At 37.2% G+C, this 25340-nt stretch overlaps 1 pseudogene; it reads left to right on the forward strand.

Moving 5' to 3' along the window:
- The first annotated feature begins 19650 nt into the window (after nucleotides 1–19650).
- On the forward strand, nucleotides 19651–22195 carry LOC122054918 (annotated as a pseudogene).
- Nucleotides 22196–25340: the final 3145 nt, after the last annotated feature.

Genomic DNA, 25340 nt, shown 5'->3' on the forward strand with positions numbered 1-25340 from the left:
CCTCTAGCAGCGACATTGAAAGGGCCACATACATCACTATGTATAAGACCTAACAAGTCAGTCGCTCTCTCACTGTGCCCACTAAAGGAAGTCTTGGTCATCTTGCCTAGTAGGCATGACTCGCACGTCTCATAAGATTCAAAATCAAATGAGTCCAGCAAACCATCCTTATGGAGCTGGGATAAGCGCTTGTCATTTATATGACCTAAGCGACAGTGCTAGAGATAGGTTTGGTTCATGTCGTTTGACTTGAACCTTTTGGTATTTATGTTATAGATAGGGCTTTCAAGGTCTAGAATGTAGAGTCTGTTTATCAGAGGTGCACTATAATAGAACATTTCATTTAAATAAACTGAACAACATTTGTTCTTTATAATAAATGAAAACCCTTTCTTGTCCAAACAAGAAACTGATAAAATGTTCTTAGTCAAGGCAGACACATAACAACATTCATCTAATTCTAGTACATGCCCAGAGGGTAGAGATAGATAGTAAGTTCCTACAGCAACAGCAGCAACCCGTGCTCCATTGCCTACTCGTAGGTCTATCTCGCCCTTCGTCAATGCTCTGCTATTTCTCAGCGCTTGTATATTAGTACAAATGTGAGAAGCACATCCGGTATCTAATACCCACGATGAAGAAATAGAGAGGTTGACTTCTATAACATTTATACCTCAAGTAGAAATCTTATTTCTCTTCTTCTTAAGATCTTCCAAGTATCCTATGCAGTTCCTCTTCCAGTGCCCTGCTTGTCCTTGATACAGTTGACGAAGATGTTCAACCATATCATAAGCGCCCATTAACTCGTGTTGCTTCTGAAGCTCAAAATTCATGGTCGCGAGCATAAGACAGGACACATCTAATGCGTCATCTTGATGCTTCTTGTAAGCATCTCGGTCAGCTCGCGTGGCAGTGGCAGGAGGAGCCTCCGAAATGGGCTGCTCCAGAACGTACAGTTTACGTTCTTGGGTGATAACTATTCTCAAGTTCCTATACCAGTCCAGGAAATTTGCTCCGTTGAGCTTGTCCTTCTCAAGGACATAACACAGGGAGAAAGAGTTCGTATTCGACGTCATGGTTATCTACAACAGAAAAATGCAGAAAATAAATATCATATTCTTTTAAATCATTTAATTAGGCCTTTAACTAAATGATGCTCCCGCTGAATTCTATAATTCATGTGGGACAAGATCCACATCATACTAACCCTTGAGTTAGCTTTGGCTAATACGGCCAAGATTTAGTATGATCAGTAGGTAACGATTTACCAATTACATCTCTATGCAACTCTCGTTTATAGGATCATTATCCGCAGTTATATTAAAACTTGAGTTAGCTTTGGCTAATACGCCCAAGAATTAATATAAATGTGATTATGTCCTATATTCCAACCGTTGGAAATATGCCTATAATTTTACTAGATCCAACCGAGTTAACTAGTTACTCAATCTAATTGAGTTGTACTCACCCATGCGTTGATAGGCGGGACCAAGATTGTCCCTCCGTACCCTACCAAGATAATATGTGTTGCTCTGCTTTGGCAGATTCAACAACACATGTGATCGAGGTAGTGATAGGTATCACGGCATGGTAGGCATTTTAGAGTTGACGCAATTTAGATCTAATCTAATCGACAATGTGTATCATATACTCGATTTAGATCTAATCTAATCATAGAGGAGGTGCATCATGTGCGCGACTTAGATCTAATCTAATCGTCGAGATGTATCATATACGCGATTGATCGAATCGAATCGTTAAGACGCTAATTAACTACTTTACTAGCATGCATCAAATACACACACACAAGCAATTAATTATACTATTTGTGATTAGTTATGGCCCTACTACGATCTTCTCAAGCCAATGAGAAGATCGGATGGTCAACCTAGGGTCAACAACTTCTCAAGCTCCTCCTTTGACCACCTTGTGTTGCTCGCGCCCTCCTCGTAACTCCGTCTCGAGTGGACCTTCCACAGCTCCAATTTTGTACATTACAATTTTGAAACTCGAGTTACATACGAGTCTAAACTAATTTACAACAAGAATATAAAATAGAGAAAGGCACGATGCGTAGGTCGCGAATAAAATACAACACGCACATCACAAATAACGACGCGCAGGCCGTTATATGAATTACAACACAAATCCAATCAGATTGGGTCTTTTTGGGCCATGACTATCACAAATTATACATAATTATAAATTATGTAATTTCCATAATTTTTTATAATTTTAATACTAATTTTTACAATTTTTACGAGTAAAATTTTTCGACGGTCCCGTTTAGCCATTTTCGGGCGCAATCGCGGAACGAATCCCGTTGCGCGGCCAGGGGCAGCCCCCCTACCCGCGATCTAACCATCGCGAGTATCCCTAAGTGATCCTACAGCGCCTTAGTTCACTGTTCCAAAAAGTTTTGGGGCGAAACCTTGCCGTTTCAGAAAAATCTTATCGGTAGTCGAAGCCTACAAGCGTATAAACACTTGTGCTTCACTTCTACGAGAAAATTACTCATAAAAATCCATAAAAAATTAAATTTACAGAAAATCACAGAAGCTATATTTTTCATAAAAATCAAAATAAACTCGTACAAGTCTTCGCACGTGGCTCTGATACCACTATTGGGTTTTTCGGGCCGCGAAAACCGCTTTTCGCGTCGCGGAAACCCCGAAACCCCCAGCCACAGATCCGTGCGAAGTAAAAACTTTTGAAAAATACGAGTACGAGTTTCTAAACTTTGATCTACAGTAGATCTACAAAGGGGAAACCTTTTACCCTTGATGCGAAGCCCTTCGCAATCCCACTCGTCCTCGATTCGCCGGATCTCGAAAGTGTCAAAGTAGACACTTTTCTATGTGTATCCACACAAGCAAGAGATGGAGAAAAAATCTCTAAGGATGTGCTAGCAACCTTAGAGATCAGTAATGGAGGAGAGGGAGAGCAAGAAGAAAGCTAGAGAGGAAGAAGATGGGAGTTACCACAAAAAAATGGAACTCTCCACATGAAATCAAGGTGGCCGGCCACTTTAAGTGGAGGTTGTAACCTCCATGGGATACCAAGAGTTACAACTCTTGGTAACTCCCATGAGGTGGCATCTCACTTAAGTAACCATGATGATGTGGAGCATCATCATTGGTCCACTTCTTGCCAACTCACCAATGAGGTGGCAAATGGTCAAGTCAAACTTGACTCTTCATCTTCCTCTCAAGTCAAGTCAAACTTGACCACTTCTCTCCCATGGTTGATCAAATCTAACCATTGGTTCAAGTCAATTTTAATTTAATGAATCTCTATTCATTGAATTAAATTGATTCAATGAGTCTAAGTCCAAATTAGACTCATTTAACACATGAACCAAATTGAGTCCAACTCAATTAGCATAATTTGGATTACTCTTAATCCAATTTGGTTCATCACATGAACCTAATCCTTTAGGTTCATCAAATGAACCTAATCTCCATCTAATTGCCCTTTGTATGTGACCCTATAGGTTCTTATAACGTTGGCAATGCCCTTAAACCCATTTAGGAGCATAAGTAATGAGCGGTATCTAGCAACACATCATTACTACCCAAGTTACAAGAATGTTGAGATCCAACATCACCTTGTGCCTACTAATTGTCACTTCTCACAATATATGACAAGTGTCCTTCTATCCAAGACATCTAGATTGATCAATGTGAGGCATAGACCTTGTCATCCTCTAATCAATCTAAATCTTGAACTCCAAGTAGACTCACTAAATCAAATGAGCTCAATATCTCATATTGACTCATTTGGGCATGGCCATGCACTTCGTGGTCTCACTCTATCAAGAATATCGATGTCGCTCCCGTCATATAGGAGGGATAGATCCCATCTACATCACTCACATCCCTATGCATAATTCGTTACATACCCAGTAATCGTCTTTATAGTCCATCCAGTTACGGGTGATGTTTGACGAAACCAAAGTACATAACTCCTTATGTAGGAATCCATGGTGACTTCAGGTCTAAGGACTAGTAGTCATACTAATATCCACATGAGAAAGTGTATGACACTCATATAACGATCCATGATACTTTCTCATGGAGGGTCATTCAGTATATATTCTCCAATGCATACCCATGTGTCAACTTGATATCTCTATATCCATGACTTGTGAGATCAAGTCATCGAGTTGACCTACATGCTAGTCTTATTGCATTAACATTGTCCCTGAATGTTAATACTCGACTAGGAATGATTAAGAGTAGTGTTCCCTATATCATCTCACTATCGGTTCAACTAACCGATTGATATAGGTGAGAACCTTCTACTCAAGGACGCTATTATACTTAGTTTATTTGGCACCAATACAAGTAAGTATAATAACCAAAACAAATGCCTTTATTTATATAAGAATATGATACAACAAGTCCATAATACAATCATTAAATGATTGGCTCTAGGGCTCTAATTAACATGTGCGTACTCTTAATCCCGATATAATAACAAGTACATGTACTTAGTATTTATTTTTTTTAATTTATCAATGGGTGAGATTTATTCCTTAAATTAATAGGCCTGCTATGTTGGGAAATAATATTATTTATATGGTGTGTTGTTGATTATAGAAGGAAACTGTGTCCTATTTATTAGGATGATGATGTCCCCTTGAGGAGCTCATAAAGATTGTCATGTAAATCCTCTAGGTGGACTTAGTTCCAACATGACAATAAAGTTGAGTGGTACTACTCTTAGAGCTAGATGTTAATTAAGTAAGTTGTCAGTAACTTATTTAATTAATGGGTATTCGATATCTTAAACATAGGGAGATTAACACACTCATGATAAGAAGGGCCCATAATGTAATATGGGATTAGTGCGGTAGTTCAATAATAACTCTTTAGTGGTATGAGTTATTATTGATGAACTTGAGTTGGGTGTTCGGGTCAAACACAGGAAGCTCAAGCTCATCAGGAGGCCAAAGCCAATTCCTCCTCTAGGTCCCTGTTATAACCTCTATGTATAAAGAATCATATCCAACCAAGTCCACTTCTTACCCAAGTAATGGGCCGACCACATCCTTGCTTGGTGCCCAAGCAAGGAGCCGACCACAAGGGAATTAAAATAGAGTTTTAATTTTTTTTAAATCCTTCCTTTTATAGCCATCCTCCAAGGGATTTAAAAGAGAGATTTTAAATTTAAAATCTCTCCTTTTATAGCTATCCTCTAAGGAATTTAAAAGAGATATTTTAATTTTAAAAATTTTCCTTTTATAGACATCCACAAAGGGATTTAAAAGAGATATTTTAATTTTAAAATCTTTCATTTTTTTTAGCCATCCACAATGGTTTAAATGAGAGATTTTAATTTAAAATGTTCCTTAATTGATAAGGGTCAGCCACACATAATAGAAAGGTTTTAATTTTAAATCTTTCCTTTTTTGCATTCACCAAGGATTATAAAAGAGAGGTAGATGGTGCCTTATGGTAGAACACAACCTAAGTCTCTTCTTTTAATCCTTGTCTTGGTCAGCCCTCTTCCTTTTCTATTCTCCCATTGTTTCCTTTACCAAGGGTCGGAGGCATCAAGAAGCTCCATCTTCTTGTGGCCGGTTACTTGGAGGAGAAGAAGAAGAGAAGGAGGCTCCCTATTCTAGCATCCCTTGGTGGCCGAAAGTCTTAGAGGCAAAGAAGTGGTTCAGGTGGTGTTGTCTTGGTAGATCATCGCTCACATGACGTCCAAGAGGAGGAGAGGAATACAGAAAAAGATCAAGAGGTCTTTAAACTACAAAGAAAGGTATAACTAGTTAATTGTTTCTGCTGTGTACTAGTTTATTTTTCCTTTGTATGGATTCTGAAATACCAACACAAAAGGCTAGCGATCTTGTATTTTGATTGAGGTCTCTATAGTTTAACCTAGAGTTTACTGTAAAGAGTTCAAATATTCAATTTCTTTGAAAGGCTTTGACTAGGAAGTGGTGGATGATCTCATACCCAAGAAGGTCGAGTGCCTCGCCAACGACCTAGAAGTCAATCCTTGAAATAGATATTTAATCAACTTCTGTAATATGGTTTAACTTCTGATGAACACGTGGGTTAAACTTGGATTAATAATGTTAAGTTTCATTTACAATCCAAGTTTAACTTATGAAAAGCACATGGGTTGCTAGGAAAAGTTTTGTACTTGCACAAATTTTTGTACAGGGGAAACAGAACAGAATTCCGTGTAGCGCCAACATGGATGATCATCAAGACCGACATCTCGCTCCCACTTGACGACGCAGGAAACCCCGTATCATGCAAAAACTGGGAACCTAGCATAATAAAGAAGGTAGAAGCCAACACAAAAGCAACGTGTATCCTTCAATGCGGCCTTACAAAGGAGGAGCTCAATCGAGTCGGCCCCTTCTCAAGTGCAAAAGAGTTGTGGCAAAGACTGATCGAGCTACATGAGGGTACATCAGGCACGAAGGTAAGTAAGAGGGATCTCATTTTTAACAAATTATATAATATAAAATTGTAGGAGGGTGAAACAGCAAGCCAATTGCATGCACGCATCCAAGACCTCCTCAACGATCTCCACGCAATCATACAAAAGGTCAAAAACAGAGATATAATCAGGTATTCACTTAATGTTTTCCCGAGGAATACCTTATGGGCATCCATGGTAGATGCTTACAATGTATCAAAGGATTTATCTTTAATTAAACTTGACAAATTATTTTCTGAATTTGAATTACATGAACAAATTAATGCTTGATCGGTCGGGAAGGGTATAGCTCTGATTGTAGGTACAAGCAGAGCGCGCAAACCAAAAACAAGACGTAGAACTAAATCGGAATCAGAAGAGGAATAGGACTCAGACGATGACGACGATGAGATCATAGCCGAACTCATCAACTTGGTAAGAAAGCTTTATAAAAAGAAGAAAGGCTTCAACAAGAAGGACATCAAGAAGGTGATCCAATCCAAGGAGGTTCAACCAAGCTCAAAGGTGAAGTTCGAAGTAACCTGTTACGGCTGCAACCAAAAGGGACATATCAAAGCCAACTGTCTGAATCAAAAGGATGCAAAGAAGCAAAGAAAGAAGAAAGCTATGAAGGCAACCTGGGACGAGTACTCATCAGAAGAATCTGATGAAGAGCTCGAATAGACGAGCTTCCTTGCACTGACGGCCCGGACCAAATCAATGAATCTGAAAGCGAGATCGAATCGGAAACAGAATCAGAGAGAAGCCACGGATCCGTATCCGTTTTTGAAGGGCCTAACCCCGATGTAAGTATTTCTCAGTTGCATAATTTAGTCAATTATCTTATGCATAAATTAAATAAAGCTAACGTTCGGATCAAATCACTTCTAAAGAAGGTAACAACCCTTAAAGAAGTGACTAACTCTAAATCCTTGACTAACCCTATTCAGACTGAAACCTCAACTCAAGTCCAAAAGCTTAAGGAAGATAATTCCAGCCTGAAAACTCAAGTCAAGGATTTGAAGATCATCTTGGAACGGTTTACACTGGGTTCCAAGAATCTTGATCTGATTCTTGGAAAATAGCGAGTCGTTTATAACATATCCGGGCTTGGATTCAAAGCTAAATGAAAATACAAGTCATATTTTTCTCTGCTAAATAGAAATAATAACAAATTAGTCCAAGCATCGGTCCCCAAGTCAAACTTGGTTAATCAAGTTAGACTTGGACAATATTGGATCCCCAAGGATCAAATTCATTACCTTGATAGACCATATCGAGGCTATGATCTAGGGGGAGCCAATTGGAAGACCATTTTTAGAATTGTTTGATGATTATTGTTTACTGCTTTAACTACACATGCTTAGATTAGGCTAGTAAGGACCTAGGCGTAATTTACACTTGACTAGTTAGACCTAGAGATTTCAAAAGGAAAATTAAATACTCAATTTCTTTAAGCGACTTTATCTAGAAGTAGTGGATGATCTCATACCCAAGAAGGCCTAGTGCCTCGCCATAGCCTAGAAGCCAATATTTGAAATGTGTATTTAATTGACCAATTGAAAAACCTGAGTCTAACTCATATGTAAATTAATCCTTAGACATAACATAAAATAAAGATAAAATTAAACCATCTCACAAAACCCATAAGGATCCCTGATTGATAATTTAGAAATGGGTGAGATAGACCTAGGTAAAATTTAGAAGTGAATTAAAATAATTGTAAATTAACAAATTAATTTTAAAACAAATAAATCAATTGTAACCTAATCAATTTCATTTTAAATAAATAATTTTAACTCAATTTTCACTTAATTAAGTTTCACTTAATTAATTTTACCTTAATTTTCACTTAATTAATTTTAACTTAAATTTCACTTAATTAATTTTAACTTAATTTTTAGTTAAATAATTTTAACTTAATTTTTAATTAAATAAATTTAACTTAATTAATAAAAATTATACTCAACTCTAACCAATTCCTAATTGAAAATTGTTTAACTCAATAAAACTATCTCACAATCACTCATAGGGATACCTTGTTTGATAATCTAGCCTGGGTGAGATGGAATATTAAGAGTTAATTTCAATCAAACTATCTTTCTATCTATCAAATTGAACCAAATCAAATACTTTATGTGTAAGAACAAAAAGATTTGGATCAATGGATGCTAGATAGTGTGATCCAGGCACATGACTGGAGATAGATTGAAATTCACTAAGTTAAAATTGAAGAACCTAGGGTCTGTCGCATTCGGCAACGACGGGACACTAAAGGTAATCGAAACAGGTAATATCCAACTAAGTTCTGATTTCTATATTCGAAAAGTTTTATTGGTTGATCGATCGAATTTTAATTTACTAAGTATTAGCCAGTTATATGACTCAAGATACTTAGTCACATTCTCAAAATTTGAATACTTAATTAAAAATGTTGAAAATCCTAACATCACACTTAAGGGTATTAGGAAAAATAATATCTATTCAATTGATCTACCAACCTCCTCAGTCCTCACTTAAGTGTCTATTGACACAACATGAGGAAACTAAGCTGTAGCACAAAAGACTGGGTCACACTCACACCAGACTCATTTAAAAAATGAGTCAAAATGGCTTAGTCAGAGGCTTGCCCAAATTAAAATTTACCAAAAATTCAATTTGTAATACATGTCAACAAGGTAAACAAACCAAGTCATCCCATAAATTAACTAATTTAAGTAGAACTAACTCAATACTTGAACTTCTACATTTAGACCTATTTGATTCACATGGGGCTAAGTCACTAAGAAAAAACCAATATTGCTTAGTAATAATTGATGATTACTCAAGGTTTACTTGGATAAAATTTCTAAAATCTAAAGATGAAACCTATGAAATGTTTAAAACTTTTTGTAACTTAGTAGAAAATGAAAAAGATACTAAAATTAAAAGAATTAGAAGTAACCATGGGAGAGGGGGGATTTGAAAACCTCAAATTCATTAAATTTTGTGAGATTAATGGATATAAACATGAATATTCATGCCATAGAACCCCCGACAAAATGGTCTAGTAGAAAAAAAATAGAACCCTACAAGAAGCCGCTAGAACAATGTTAAATGAATACAACTTAAATAATCAATACTAGGCTGAGGCAATTAATACATCCTGTTACATTCAAAATAGAATTTTAATTAATAAAATACAAAATAAAACTCCATATGAATTATATTACAACAAGATTCCTAACTTAAATTATTTAAAAGTTTTTGGGTGTAAAGTTTATATATTAAACACTAAGGACTAGTTAGGAAAATTCACATCTAAGTCAATCCCGGAAATATTTTTAGGGTATTCCACAACCAGTAGGGCCTACAGAGTTTATAACAAAAATACCTTAAAAGTTAAAGAAATAGCTAATGTAATTTTTGATGAAGAAAATAACTTACCTAACTTAATAAATGAAAATATTAATTCAAGAAATTTAGAAGATGATGAAGATATTTAAATAAAATCTAGTCAATCACAAGAACTAATTATTGACTCTAATATAAGACCATCAAGAACAAGTACCAATCACCCACCTGATCAAATTTTGGGTGATCCAACCATAGGAGTTAGAACTAGATCATCTTATAGGAACCTAAGTCAGATAACTCTTATTTCAAAAATTGAACCCAAAACTATAGAAGAAGCCCTACTTGACCCAAACTGGATAATAGTGATGCAAGAGGAGCTAGCCCAATTTGAAAGAAACCAGGTCTGAGAACTAATACCCAAACCCAATAACAAAACTATAGTTGACACCAAATGGGTATTTAGAAATAAATTGGATGATAAGGGTGAATTGTAAGAAATAAAGCTAGGTTAGTAGCTAAAGGGTTTAGTCAAGTAGAAGGGTTAGACTATGATGAGACTTATGCCCCCGTAGCCAGGCTTGAATTCATTAGGATGCTGCTGGCCTATGCAGCACACAAAGGATTCAAGTTATTCCAAATGGATGTATAAAATCTACCTTTTTAAATGGATTTATCAAAGAAGAGGTATATGTAAGTCAACCCCTCGGATTTGATGACTTGGACCACATGAACCATGTTTTTAGGCTAAAAAAGCCCTATATGGACTAAAATAAGCACCTAGGGCTTGGTATGAACGACTATCAAATTATCTAATATCTAAAAGTTTTAAACAAGGTTAAATAGATCAAAACTTATTTGTAAAAACCTTAGAAAAAGATATTTTTATAGCCCAAATCTACGTAGACAATATAATTTTTTGTTCAACCAACACAAAATTCCTAAAAGAATTTACCAAATTAATGGAGAGTGAATTTGAAATGAGTCTAGTAAGAGAACTCAACTTTTTCTTAGGCTTACAAATTAAACAAACCAAAGATGGAATTTACATTTTTCAAACAAAATATGCCAAGGAATTAATTAGAAAATTTGGAATGGAAATTCAAAAATTATAAGTACTCCAATGGCTACAAATGTTAAAATTAAATTTGACTTAGAAGAAAAACCAGTAGACTTAAAATACTATCAAAGTGCGATAGGAAGTCTACTCTACCTAAATGCAAGTCGACCAGACATCCTATTTGCAGTAGATATGTTTGCAAGATACTAATCTTGTGCAAAAGAGTCACACCTAACAAATGTTAAAAAGAATACTTATGTAACGCCCCGCCCCTCCTACTAAGGCGACGGGGGGTTACTTGGACATACATACTTACTTACTACAGCGGAAGTCTTGCTTAAAGAATTTAAAACTTTTCCTTACTTTAAAATCACCATGGACATATAAACCACATAGCATACTTAACATGAATTTTTGAATCATAATACTTAACACATAACTAATGTCATGGAGTCATAATGTAATAACATAACATGGCATATTTCTTATTAAACAAAAGCAAGTCTTTCCATTTAGCCAACCACTTCCACACACATCCTTCTAGCCCCTCCTACTGCTCCCCTAGTACATCCATTCCTTGCCTTTATCTGCGGTACAAGAAAGTAAGCTGTGAGCACTCATGGCTCAGTAAGTTCCTTTCCTACTCACAAAAAAAATCGCATAGCATATCAAAATCATAAGTCATAATGCATGGAAACAAATCTATCATATCAAGCAACATATCATGGCATATCGTAACATAACCAGCATAAGGTATCATGGCATAATATAACATAATCATCAAATGTGCCCTGATATAGCATAACATCATCATAAATATCATGGCATAATCATAACGTATATACAAGGTAAATTCCTAATCATGTATCATGAAACATATGCAACATGTCTTTTGAAAACTTATAGTATACATACTTAAACATAATCTCAACATGATTAGGGCCCCGGCTTGTACCACATACATAAATGCGCGCGTCCTATGTAGGTCCAAGGTAGCAAGTCTTGAACCCTACAAGGCATACATACTAGGTTCGTTTCTTAGTCCATCGACCTAGGGGCACTTAGGAGTCCATCCTAACGAGGCCCGTTTCTTAGTCCATCGACCCCGGGGCGCTTATGGAGCCCACCCTTGGTACAAGCCATACATAAAGTAAAGTAGCATGTCATACATATCATAATTCTTATCATTTCATGCATATCATATTTCTTAACATATCATAAAATATGCATATTTGGGCACACAGCACATGCATGGATCATAAGCATACATAATGAACATGTCATTTATCACATCATAAGGCATGCATATTTGGGCACACAGCACATGCATGGATCATAAACGTACATAATGGACATGTCATTTATCATATCATAAAGCATGCATAATTGGGCACATAGCACATGCATGGGTCATAAGCATACATAATGAACATATCACTCATCATACAAAGACATAATCATACATGGAATCATTTAAATAACATCTCTTATTTCATAACATGGCATGTGAGGCACAACTAGGTCACTAAACCTTTTATGGCCGAAAGTCAAGAGTAGGGGCATGAATTCTAAACAACATACAAACATAAGAAATTCATGATAACTTCATATCCTATCATAAGAAAGATCATAAGCATGTTAACCTAAATTTTTAAGCTCTCCTAGGTTCCTAATTCTTTCATGGCCGAAACCTTCATAAAGAGCAATCAAGTTCTAAGCAACATGCAAACATGTAAACCTAAACTCATATCACATCATATTTCATAAGGAGCAACTTGAGCATGTTTAATTTGGGTTCTAAGTTCCCTAAGCTTCTAACCTTATCATGGCCGAACCCTAGCAAGGCCTTATTCTAGGTTACATGTAGCATGAAAATGTTGAACCTTAAGCCAATATCCTACACATTTCATGAGGAACATCATAAGCACATTTGGTTCAAGTTCTAAACTTCCTAAACCCATTAACTCAAGGTGGCCGAAACATATTAAACATGGAAACTAGGTTTCTAGTGGCATAAGAGCAAGGAAACCACAACTACATTTCATAGCATTTATCACAAGAAACATCATGAGCATATCTAATTTGTGTTCTAAATTTCCTAGGCCTTTAATCCCATGGTGGTCGTAACATGTGAGCAAGGAACTAGGTTTCTAGTGGCATAAGAGCAAGGAAAACACAACTACATTTCATAGCATTTATCACAAGAAACATCATGAGCATATCTAAGTTGTGTTCTAAATTTCCTAGGCCTTTAAACCCATGGTGGCCGAAACATGTGAGCATGGAAACTAGGTTTCTAGTGGCATAAGAGCAAGGAAAACACAACTACATTTCATAGCATTTATCACAAGAAACATCATGAGAATCTCTAAGTTGTGTTCTAAATTTCCTAGGCCTTCAAACCCATGGTGGCCGAAACATGTGAGCATGGAATTGTTTTTCATGTGGCTTAAAAGCATGGAAACCTTACACAATTTTCATGGCATCATTACAAGAAACAACATGAGTAAACTTAGTTTAAAAATCTAAGCATCCTAGCCCTAAAACTTAGTGTGGCCGAAAGTTACATGTAGCCAAATTTCTATGTAATAAGCAACCCTAGGAACATCAAACTAGTTTCATAACATTTCATCAAGAAGGTCATGAGCATCTTAGACTTGGTTTAAACTTTTCCTAGGCCTCAAATCTCAACATGGCCGAATCTTTACAAGCATGAAATAGAATTCAAAACCAACATACAATCATGGCATAACATCTTAGCTTCATATCTTGTCTTAGGAAAAATCATAGCATGCTTAGTTTTAGGTTTAAACTCTCCTAGGCCTTTTATTCTTCCATGGCCGAATATTCATGAGCATAAAATAGAGTTTAAATCAACATACAAGTAAGAGGAAAAGTTAATAACAACATTATCATAGGGTACATAACACCAGAACAAGGGAGCATGTTTAGTTGGAGTCTTTAGCTTACCTAGTCCTCTTGTTCATGCTTGGACGAGAGTCTAAGGTTCATGGATCTAAATTCTAATTAATCATTCTAGTATGAACACATTAGATTAACCTCCTACATAAGATACATGTCATAAGGAAAATAATAAGCACATCTAGTTTAAATTTCTTAGCCTCTTCCTTTTGTCTTGGCCGAAAGTTCCATAAAACAACCCTAGGTTTCTTTTTAAGCACTCTATCTTCATGAAAAAAAAACATATGAGCTATTGTACCACAGGTGAGGGGAAGCTTACCTAGTGTTCACTTGTAAATCCTTAAGGAAATGGTACCCTTGGTGAAGAGGAAGAAGAGAGCTACTCCTTTTGGTTTCTCTTGCTTGGAAGGGTACACCTTGAAGGCTCCTTCTTGTAATTTAGTTTTCTCTTAGGGAGAAAACCTAAACTTGGCTTGTGGTGATGAGGAAGAAAGACTCTAGTTTCGGCAATGGTGAGGAAGAAGAAAGAAAATGAAACCCTTTTCTTTCTTTCCTTTTTATGCTAAGTGGGTGGAAGAAACAAATATGAATTTTGCTTCCCTTTCTCCTTAATTCATGTATATACTTTTCTAATGAGAATATGTCCTCATTCATCTCCCTTAATTCTCCTCATTCTCACTCTCTTAATCCCCACGAAAACAAGGAGAAAAAAAATAGAAAAGACAACTTGTCTTTTGCTTACTCCTTTTCCTTAACCAAGAGGTAAACAAGAGGAAGAAAGCTACTTGATTTTCTCTTGTTCCCTCACTTAATTATATCCTCACTTTTAACTACCATTCCCATCATTTTCCATTCATATGTTGTTCATTATCCTAGTGGTTATCATACATAAATTTATTTCTATTCTTTGTGAGAGGTTCAAGGTTCAAACCTTCACCTCTTCTTTTTATTTCTCTTATTTCTTTTTCTTTTGATTCTTCTTACTTTTATGCTCTAAAGCAAATAACACCCATATACTTATCTTATAATTCTGTGGGTGTTACAACTTAGGTATATTAAGGGAACTCTAAATGTAGGACTGTGGTACCCTAGAACTTGCACCTTTGTTCTAATCGGCTACTCTAACTCAGAATATGTCGAGTGCAAATTAGATAGAAAAAGCACAAGTGGTAGCTGTCAATTCCTATGTTGGTCAAGTAGAAAGCAATACTGTGTTGCATTATCCACTATTGAAGTTGAATACATAGCCTTAGGAGAATGTGCATCTCAACTATTATAGATGATGCATACCTTAAAGGACTATCAACTAGAATATAAAAACACAAAAATTTCCATTGATAATATAAGTTCAATTAACTTACCAAGAATCCAATTCACCACTCAAGGACTAAGAACATAGAAGTTAAACACCACTTTGTAAGGGATCATATAGCTAAGGGTGACATTGTGCTTAACTACATTGAGTCCAAGTCAAACCTGGCTGACATTTTCACAAAACCCTTATCTGAACTCGAGTTCAGTGCACTTAGAAGGAAAATAGGGATGTGCTTAGCAGAATAGGGGTTGTTTTTTTATTTTTTTCAATTGATTCTTAATTTTCAATTTCAAAATACTTTGAATTCAAATTCTAGGAAAAATAATTTTCAAAAATCCCAAGTTTATTAGTTTTCAAAATTTTGGATTTAGCCTAGGAAATTACCCCTAGAAAGCATGTACCCCTAGTTTTAGCCAGAGCATCTCACAAGTACACTAGGATTACCTTACTTGTATATGAAAACACTTAGAATGGTGTGAGATGCATAGGGTACTACTTAGACTTCAGAATGCTTATATCTGTGCATCATAGTAAGTCTGAGCAATAAATACCAAATTTACATTAATCAAGTTAAGTTATTCTGTCTTAGTCAAATCTAACTGGATCACTGACTTAACTTGACTAACAAAGTGAAAGATATTACCTTTTAGGTAAGTAGCTAGTAACTAATGGTTAGACATTTGGCTAAGGAAGCTAAGTATTTAGTTTGAATTTTTTAATTACTCATGCTTGGACTTTAGGACTTTGGAAAAGAAAACTAAGTTTTTCTTTAACAAAATTGTCTTACTCTTTTTGGTTCTAAGTGAAAGTGGACTTAGCTAAAGTTATACAAATTGATACTATTTAAGCTAAGTACTTTCAAAATTAAGTAAAATTGTTTTTTGAAACCCTAAAGTGTTTCTTTTTGAAAAATTTCTTTTATTCTTTTATCAAATTTTTTATAACTCAAAATTTTGCTAAGTTACTTTTCAAAGTCAATAAACTTTTCCATGGCTAAACTACTTTCCAAACTTAGTTTTTGAGAAAAGTATTTTTAAAAAAAAAACTATGATTCCTATTAAACTTTGTGATTTGTTTCCTTAACTTTTGATAAAGGTTTTTTTTTAATCTATTCATTCACTCAGCTAAAAATTCTTACAAGAAAATTTGTTCTAAAAGCTAAGTGTTTATCAAAATATTTTTTATTCAACCTCCTATTAAACTAAGTTAGTGAGTTTTAGCTAAAGTGTCTTTTCTCATATTTTTTTTATCACTCTTAAAACTTAGTCTATATCAATTTGTTGACAAATCAATTTTTTTTTAACAAAGTGTTGTCAAACAACGTTTTTTTACTCCTTCCCTCCCAAAGTTTGCTTTGATATATGGCAAAGGGGAGAGTATAAGAAAATTCAAATCTAAAAGTCAAGTATAAAGAAAATTCTAAAAAGGGGGAGCTTTTATTAAGGGGGAGATTTTTTAATTAAATTTATTCATTCTTACGTTGTTCTTAAATTCTTTATAGCATTATTCTTTATGTCTTTTTACTTTGAATTTTTATTGCCATAATCAAAAAGGGGGAGATTGTTGGTGCGGGAAGCATCCGACGATCGAACCTGAGTTTTGATAATGGAAAAGGATTCAAAGTTAAGGTTATTTGTGATCTAATGTGCTTGAATGAGTTTGCAGGAAAAGCCCTAAGGTATCTTAGGCAAAAGTCCTAGCTTTGGTTAGGCAGGCAGAAAACCCTAGGGGGTGGTAACCCTAGGTCCTAGGGGGTGGTAACCCTCGGTGGAAAGCATTGGAGAGTCGAGGTCTTCGGGCAAAAGTCCTAGAGTTGGAAACTCTAGGTGAAAATCCCAGTGTCACGGATCGGGTGGAAAGTCTGGGCGGGTCATGGAGCGAACGTCCAGCGGAAAGACCTGAAGACTCGGACGCTGAGAAAAAGCCCAGTTGATCTGGAGGATCGAACTGGCAATATGTATACTCTCCTGAGTGGAGTAGGTGAGGGCGCGTTCCCCGCTGAGGGAACAGTAGGCATCGGTTTGACCTAGGGTTTTCGGTTGAAAATTTGAAGTTAGAACCGGACAGTCCGGTGACTATCAAATATTCATATTTATGTTATCATTATGTGCTAACTTTGTGTTGCAGGGTATGCTTGGTATTTTGGGACTAACATATCTTGCAGGGACAAAATAGCATGATTTACCTCTAATGAACAGTACCTGAGGCACCCTCCATAGAGCTTGGAGGCGCCTCGGGTGCAAGAGCTAGGGAGTGTGTGCAGCAGAGTTGGAGGCACCCTCATCGAGTGCTAAGGCACCTCGAACTACCTTAGAGGTGCCTTCGAGGGCATCAGAGGCACCCTTAGGTGGATAGGCTGTGAAGGAGTCAAAGTTCATCCACGCTGCAAATATGCCGGTAATGGAGGCACCCTTAAGGGGCTTGAAGGTACCCTCAATGGCTTATATAAGCCTGTCTCGACCATCAGTTTGAAACAACACAAATTTGGCAATCCTTCTTCAGCGTACTGCTAACGAGATGATCTAGCTAAGCTACAACAAGACCTCGACGACCCAAAGCTGCTAATTTATGATTCCTTATTGTCAGTATAGCTTTTTAAGTACAGTTTTCTAATAATCTCTTGTAACCTTTTGCGCGATTATAGTTGTTGCCCAAAGTAAACACTCAACGAGTGTGGGCTTTGGAGTAGGAGTCATCACAGGCTCCAAACCAAGTAAATCCCTATGTTTGCTGGTGTCCTTCTATGCATTGTTTCCTCATTATTCCACCGTGTTATTCGATAAGATTTCTGAAACGAAAAGTGAAAGCCACGAGCACTATTCACCCCCCCTCTAGCGCGTCTCGATCCAACAATTTATGTAAAGGAATGTGAGTGATGTAGATGGAATCTATCCCTTGCATATGACGAAAGTAATATCTGTGGACCCCTTGATTAAGTAGGACTACTAAAATACATTGTTATGCTCAAATAAGTCAATATGAGATATTGAGCTCATTTGGTTAAGTGAGTGTACTTAGAAATCAAGAAACATAAGGATTGATAAGAGGATGACAAGGTCTATGGTTCATAGATCAATCTAAATATCTAGAATAGAATGATTGAATTATACAAAATAATAGACACAAATAGGTTAGGTTGGATCTCGATATTCTTATCACTTGAGTAGCAAAGATGCATTGCTAGATATCACTCATTGCTTATGTATCTAAAATAGTTTTAGGAACACTGCCAATGTTACGAGAATCTATTGGGTCACACATAAAGAGCATTTTGACTTGGAGATTATTTAATTTTTGTTTGACTAAAATTGTATGAGTTTGAGTCTTAATTTAGAAAGTAGTTTCAGGCCTTATTATTGCCCAACCTAACTATATAGCCCATTAAGATAAACACTGATAGTCATCGGAGAAGATGAAGAGTCATCAAAGAAGATGAAAAGTTCATCGGATAAGTGAAGAGTTAGTGTTTACTCTTTTTTAATGTCTCCTTAAATAGCCATAAAGAGGCCAAGAAGGTGAAGAAACATATGTGCCTCTTGGATTGCCATGGTATATATCATTTCTAGCAAGATGATGAGTGGCATGTGACTATCCATTCTTGCTCTTCCATTTTCATGGGTCAAGAGAGAGCTCTTCAATTTTTGAAGTTCTTGGAGAAGAATCGAGGGATTTGCTCATGTGGATACCATAGAGGTGAGGACATTCTGATCGTGCTGAGATCTATTGAAGCATCAGTGTTGCCAGGATTATTCCATTCATGCAAAAAAGGTAATATTTCGATCAAAATGTGTATTCTTTATTCGCTTGGATCTCTGGAGGGATCTTTTTTCGCTGTGTTTATATGTTATTTTTCGTAAAAGATCCCTACACATTCCATGTGTCATCCTGCATGCACCTGTTAGGGTTGATTTGTAGCTACAGAGGGTGAATAGCTCGTCGCACTTCATTTGCTTACTTTGGTGTTGTTGATATGCAATGTAAAGAAATCGAAACAAGACTCACACTACAACAAAAGTGACTTTCCGCAGCGCATCATCAACAGCATGCGGTTAAAGCGCATCGTTAATAATCATTTTTACGGCGTGCATAATTATGTGTACTACGGATAGTATAATATTTATACAAACGATGGCGTGCAAAAAAAGTACGCTGTCAATAAACTTTCTACGACATGCAGAGTGCGCTGTTAAAACTTAATATTAACGGCGTGTGGAGTGTGCTGTTAATAGTTCACTATAACAAATATGACTTTCCATTACACGTCATTAACGACGCATAGTTAAGACATATTGTTAATAATAATTTTTACGATGCGCTCAATTAAGTACGCTGCGGATAATATTATTTTTTTTATAAAGTGTGGCGTGTAGAAAAATATATACTGTTAATGATTTTTTTTATGGCGTGCAAAATACATTGTTAATATTTAATATTAACAACACATTTTTTAAAATATAAATATTAACAGTGTGGGTAAAATGCGCTGTTAAAAATAAAAAAAATGTAGTGCTTTTGTAACCCAATGTATCACACCAGAGTTAATCCGTGAAACCCTTCCTATGCCGCCGCCCATCCCTTCATGACTTTGCCTCTGCCCAAAACCCTCTGCACGCCTCCGCCCTGCGCAACTTCGACTTCGTCTTCCTCTTTGCCCTTCGCCTCCTTCGTCCTCGACGCTGAGGCGACCTTCACACTACCCTCGAAGATGAGAACGAGGAGGAGGTGCCAAAGAATGGGGAGGCTTTCGATTCTGACGGAGCCGTGGCGGAGAAGGCAGCTAGCGCGATCGGGGTCAAATTAGGGTTCCATGGGAAGGGACAGGGAGAGGGATCGGGTGATCGAACTCACTGTTCTCCGGCTCCTTCCTCAACGCCAACGACCAGTCGGACGCGATCGCGGAGGTGGGCCAGATCTACTCCCGCGACCTCCTGCCACAGCTCATCGCCTTCACCCTTTATTACCCAATGCAACGATTCCTAAAGGCCCAGAACATCATCAACCCCATGGCCATCATCGTCGTCGCCGTCCTCCTCTTCCATATCCTCATCTCCTGGCTCGCCGTCTTTGTCCTTGACTTCGCCTCCTCGGTGCCTCCATCACTCTCAGCATCTCTTGGTGGGTGCTCGTCCTCTCCACCTGCCTCTACATCATCCTCAGCCCTTCCTGCAGGGCCACCTGGACCGACCTCTCCGTCAAGGCCTTCACTGGCATCTGTCTCTTTTTCAAACTCACTGTTTCATCAACCATCATGCTCGTGTAAGTCAACCCTCCAACTTTCTCCCCCTCTCTTCCTCTTCCCCCTCGCTCAAACTCACATTCATCACAGCTTGGAGATTTGGCGCGTCCAAGGTTTCGTGCTGATCACAGGCTACCTCCTAAATCCGGAGATCTTACTCAATGTCATATCTATTTGGTAATCAATGACCACACAGCTTATTAATTCCTATCTAAATTTCTTACTGACAGTGTGATCGATTCCAGTGTGAATTAGTGGAATTGGGACTTCATGATCATGCTCGGCCTGAGCAATGCCGCAAGGTTTGATGACTACTGCACTTGCATCAATCTCCATGAATCATTCACTAATAACTAGAGGTTGTTTGTTGCAGTGTGAGGATAGTGAATGAGTTGGAGGATGCGTATCCTCAAGTCGCTAAGTTTGCAGTCCTTGTCATGGTGACGACCAACTTGATCCTTAGCTTGATCATCAGTGTGTTGGTCCTCATACTGCGCATGCTCTTGAGCAAGCTCTACACCAACAATCATTAATCTAACTCCTCTACTTTCCATCTCCATTTTCTTGAATTGAGGTTGCCAATTTTGTCTAGTACAACATTGATCTAAAACTCTATAATTATTTTTTTTAATGGACGACTAGCTTCAAGTGTTCATGAGGATGGACGATGCAGGAGTTGCTATTGGAAGTGGGTGGCAAGCCATAGTGGCTTATGTAAATGTGGGTGCTTATTACTTGATTGGACTTCCTATCGGCATTGTTTTTAGATACAAGTAGTTTAGCTACTACTGTAAGTGAAAACTAAGATTTAAATTACTCTTTTGATCTGTTTTGCTTTAGGAAAAATACTAAACAATTGTTTATGATGCTGCTGTGGCTCAGGGAATATGGTGGGGATTGATCATTGGAGTCTTTGTTCAAACGATCTCTCTCATTGTTTTAATCGTCAGGACAAATTGAAACAGAGAAGTTGTCAAACTGCTGCTCACCCATGAAACACTTTTTTCATAAAAAAATATCAAAATTTTCATTGTCTGAAAATGGTGATAGAATTTTTTTTTTCCCTCTTTTAGCCTAATGAAATAGGACATATGAGAATGACCTCTGTTTGCAAGTGGACAAAGCGATCGAACGCTTGAAGCATACTGATGATGAAGATACTTTAGCGATAGTCGGCGACATCAAGTGACTAGTCAGCAAAGTTAAGTTTTGTGAACATTTCGTGTAGTATGTGATTTACACTGAAAAAGAATACTCTCATGTTGTTCAGTCACTTTGCTTATTCTTCAAATCCAGAAATATATTATACTTTTCTAGCAACTTCTGTAGTACAACTTAGGCATAGGAATAACTACTGGACTTACTAATGTAGCTGCATATGGTAGTTGCAGGTCTAACCTTCTGTTGTATGAATCTAGACTTGGGATGATTAGGTTTTGGTTCAAGTATTCTTGTTAGGTTTTGATCCATAGCAAGCTACATTAGCATTCTCTGCTTGAAATGGAATCACATAATTAGTTGTTACATTTCGATTTAGAACATTTTTCAAGATATACTTATTGTTCTTGTGAGATGTCATAATGATCTATTTGAAATGGAATCACATACTGTAATGTATGTTTTCTTAGTATAGTTGGCAACTTCTATGTTCTCTTTGTGCAACTACTTTCGAGATTCCAACTTACTTTAATTTGTTGTGTAAATACATATTGTAAATATTCACATTTGTAAGGCATGATATATTATTAGTTTGGCTGAAAGACAAGGTGCTTCCCTCTAATTTTCAATCTAACTATTTCAGATTCTTTACACACCTACAAGATAGAAAATCTGCAAAAGCTTGGTGAAGATGAAGAATATGCTCGAATTATGGCAAGGATAGAAGAACTAGAAAAGATGGAGGAGCTTGAAAATAGAAATACTTCAAAAGATAACACTCAAAAGAATGAGCACAGTTCATGATAGAGATGGGGGTAGCAAAGCTGGAGATAAAGATAAAGACGAGGGCATTGAGGTTGGTCATAGTTTCTCGACATCATATTATAAATATGAAGCTGAGAGAAGAAAGCTAAGATAAAAGTCTTGAAAATGGCACAAACACTTGTGGCAAGTGGAATAATTGGATGCATATATAGATTGAAGCAGTGTTGGAACATTGTTGACAGTGAAGTCTTTGATTGTTAGAAATTCATGATTTTTGTACTTGATTCAAAGAAATTTGTGAGCTTTGTAAAATTATTATTAGATGAATAAAAATTATGAATTCATATTTTTATTGTATTTTGTAATTTTTTATTTCTATTTTAAGTAATCGATAAATTGTGATAAATTTTAAATTATATATTTTAAATAAATATTAGTGATAATTGTATAATATTTTAACTGTAGTGCGCATCGCGCGCTGCGAATACTGTTAACAATAGCGCACGGTGCGCGCTGCGAATGCTCTTAATCGCAGCGCGCAGTGTGTGCTGCAAATGCTTTTAACCGCAGCGCGCGATGCGTGCTGTCGATGTTTTATGACTTTTAACAGCTCACAGTTATGCAGCATGCAATGTGCGCTGCGGATAGCATATTTGCACGCTACGGAAAGTCATATTTGGTGTAGTGTCACAACGCTAACATGTAGATTTACTTTGTATCCACCTCAAGAAGAGGTGACTAATCCAAGGATCCACACACGACGCACACTCCACTATGAAAAATACTCCTTCTCGGTAACTACCAAAGGCGGAGAAGCCTTGTACAATCTCTCAATACAAAAAGAAGAAAGGAAGAAGCGAATACAAAGAATCTCTTACAAGATTTATACAAATGAAAACCCTAGCTAGCTTCTTCTTCTTATGGAGAACGCCTCTTGACCATAGAAGTGCAGCAACACTTTGCTTCAAGAAGCTTCAAGAACTGACGTAAACCTGTGAAAGATGATCGCAAGGAGTGGAGTGGAAGAACTGTTGCATCGCTACGAGGAAGAAGGCTTTTGTGCGCTTTCCTTCGCAACGGTCATATCCCAATTGATTGACCAATTGATTGGGGAGGCTTGAATTGATCAACTGATCGATTCAGAGCGCCTCTGTGCTCTACTGGAAACTACCTGAATCAATCGACCGATCGATTCAGGCTTCATTAAGATCGCACAAGAAAACCAACCCCCAATCGATAGACCGATCGATTGGCGGTGCCCAATCGATCGGTCTATCGATTGGCTACATTCTTTGCTCGTGATTTAGGCTCCCAATTGATCGGCTAATCGATTGAGTTGCTGTTTTTGCAGCACTGTGCCCAATTGATCAAATGATCAATTGGGCTTGGTCTAATTTGATCATTTGATCAAATTAACCAACCCTAGCTTGCCCGAGTCAAATCTAGGGCTCCCAAACCCAACATTTGGTCAACCGTGACCTGTTGGGACTCCTCGTGCCTAGCATCTGGTCAACCTTAACCTGCTGGGACTTCTTCACCAAGTGTCAGGTCAATCCTTTGACCCACTTGGATTTTTCTCCTCGTGCCTAGTGTCCAGTCAACCTTGACTAACTTGGACTTACTATCTTGTGCTAAGTGTCTGATCAATCCTTTGACCCACTTGGACTTTTTTCAACACTAGGTGTCTAGTCAACCTTGACCGACCTGGAATGTGTCTAGCTTCACTCACCAGGACTTTCACCTTGCTACACTCACTAGGATTTTCACCTAGCTTCACTCACCAGGATTTTCCCACTGCCTGACTTCACTCACTAGGATTTTCCATCTCCCTAGCTTCACTCACTAGGACTTTCAACTGCCTAGCTTCACTAACCAGAACTTTCCTTTGCCTAACCTCTAATTAGGACTTTCTCAGTCAAGTATTTGGTCAACCTTGACCTACTTGACTCTTCTTCACATCAAACTGGTCAAACCTTGACCAGAGGGGAATTGCACCAACAATCTCCCCAATCGAACGATTGCACCTACAATCTCCACATATTGTCAAATATCGAAACCTAAGCATTAAGACTCAAGCTTGAGCCAACTCAAACTTAGTCAACCTGGTCAACCAGACCCAAGGGATATTGCACCAACAATCTCCTCCTTTTTGATGTTTGACAATACCTTTAAGTTAGGTTAATCTTATAGCCTCAACTTCTTCTTCATGTCAAATCATGAATGAGGGTTTCCTTCATTTTCCCCCTTTCTAGAGGGCAAACTCTCTCTTTAGGTAATTAAGGTCTAACTTAAACCCTACATTCTCCCCCTTTGACACACATCAAAAACTCTCCCCCTAAAGAGTTACTCATACGTTGTTCATAATTTCACTCATTGTTCACAACACCACAATAAAGGTCTCATTCCCTTCATTGTGTCCAATGCTCAACCTTGAGCATTTACTCTAACGAAGGTTAAACCACCTTCTATGGTGTTTGAAAAAATAAAGTTTTCATGTCCTTCAAGAGTAACTCTTTCTAAAGGCATGCTCCAAACCTCTGTCATTGCACCATGGTGTTTGAAAAAAAAAGTTTTCATGTCCTTAAAGAGTAACTCTTCCTAAAGACATGCTCCAAGCCTCTGTCATTGCACCAACAATGACTTGGAATCTCTAAACCTTTACGAAACCCAAAAATTTGAAGTTTTAAGGTTTAAAAGATTCAATATTGAAACCAACCTCATCCTAAACTTCAATCTAGTGTTCCTTATCCAATTATCCTTGTTTTCATCATAAAACCACCCTTAAATGTATATAAATATATTTCAAGGGGCTAGGAGTGGTTAAAGGGACTAAAAATGACTTAAAGTGCTTAAATCATACTTTTCCAACCAAAATCAGCATTTTCAATCGATTGGGTTAGGACTCGATCAATTGTCACTTGCTCAATCAATCCACTGATCGATTCAGCAAGGTTTTGTTAGTAGAAAATGCCTCTGAATCGATTGTCCAATCGATCCAGGCATGAATGAATCAATCGATTGATCGATTCAGTGAGCTTCTGCTCACGGGAAACACATCCTAATTGATTGACTGATCGATTAGAGCCCTCCAATCGATCAGTTGATTGATT

This window comes from Zingiber officinale, chromosome 3B (assembly GCF_018446385.1).
Source record: "Zingiber officinale cultivar Zhangliang chromosome 3B, Zo_v1.1, whole genome shotgun sequence".
NCBI lineage: Eukaryota > Viridiplantae > Streptophyta > Magnoliopsida > Zingiberales > Zingiberaceae > Zingiber > Zingiber officinale.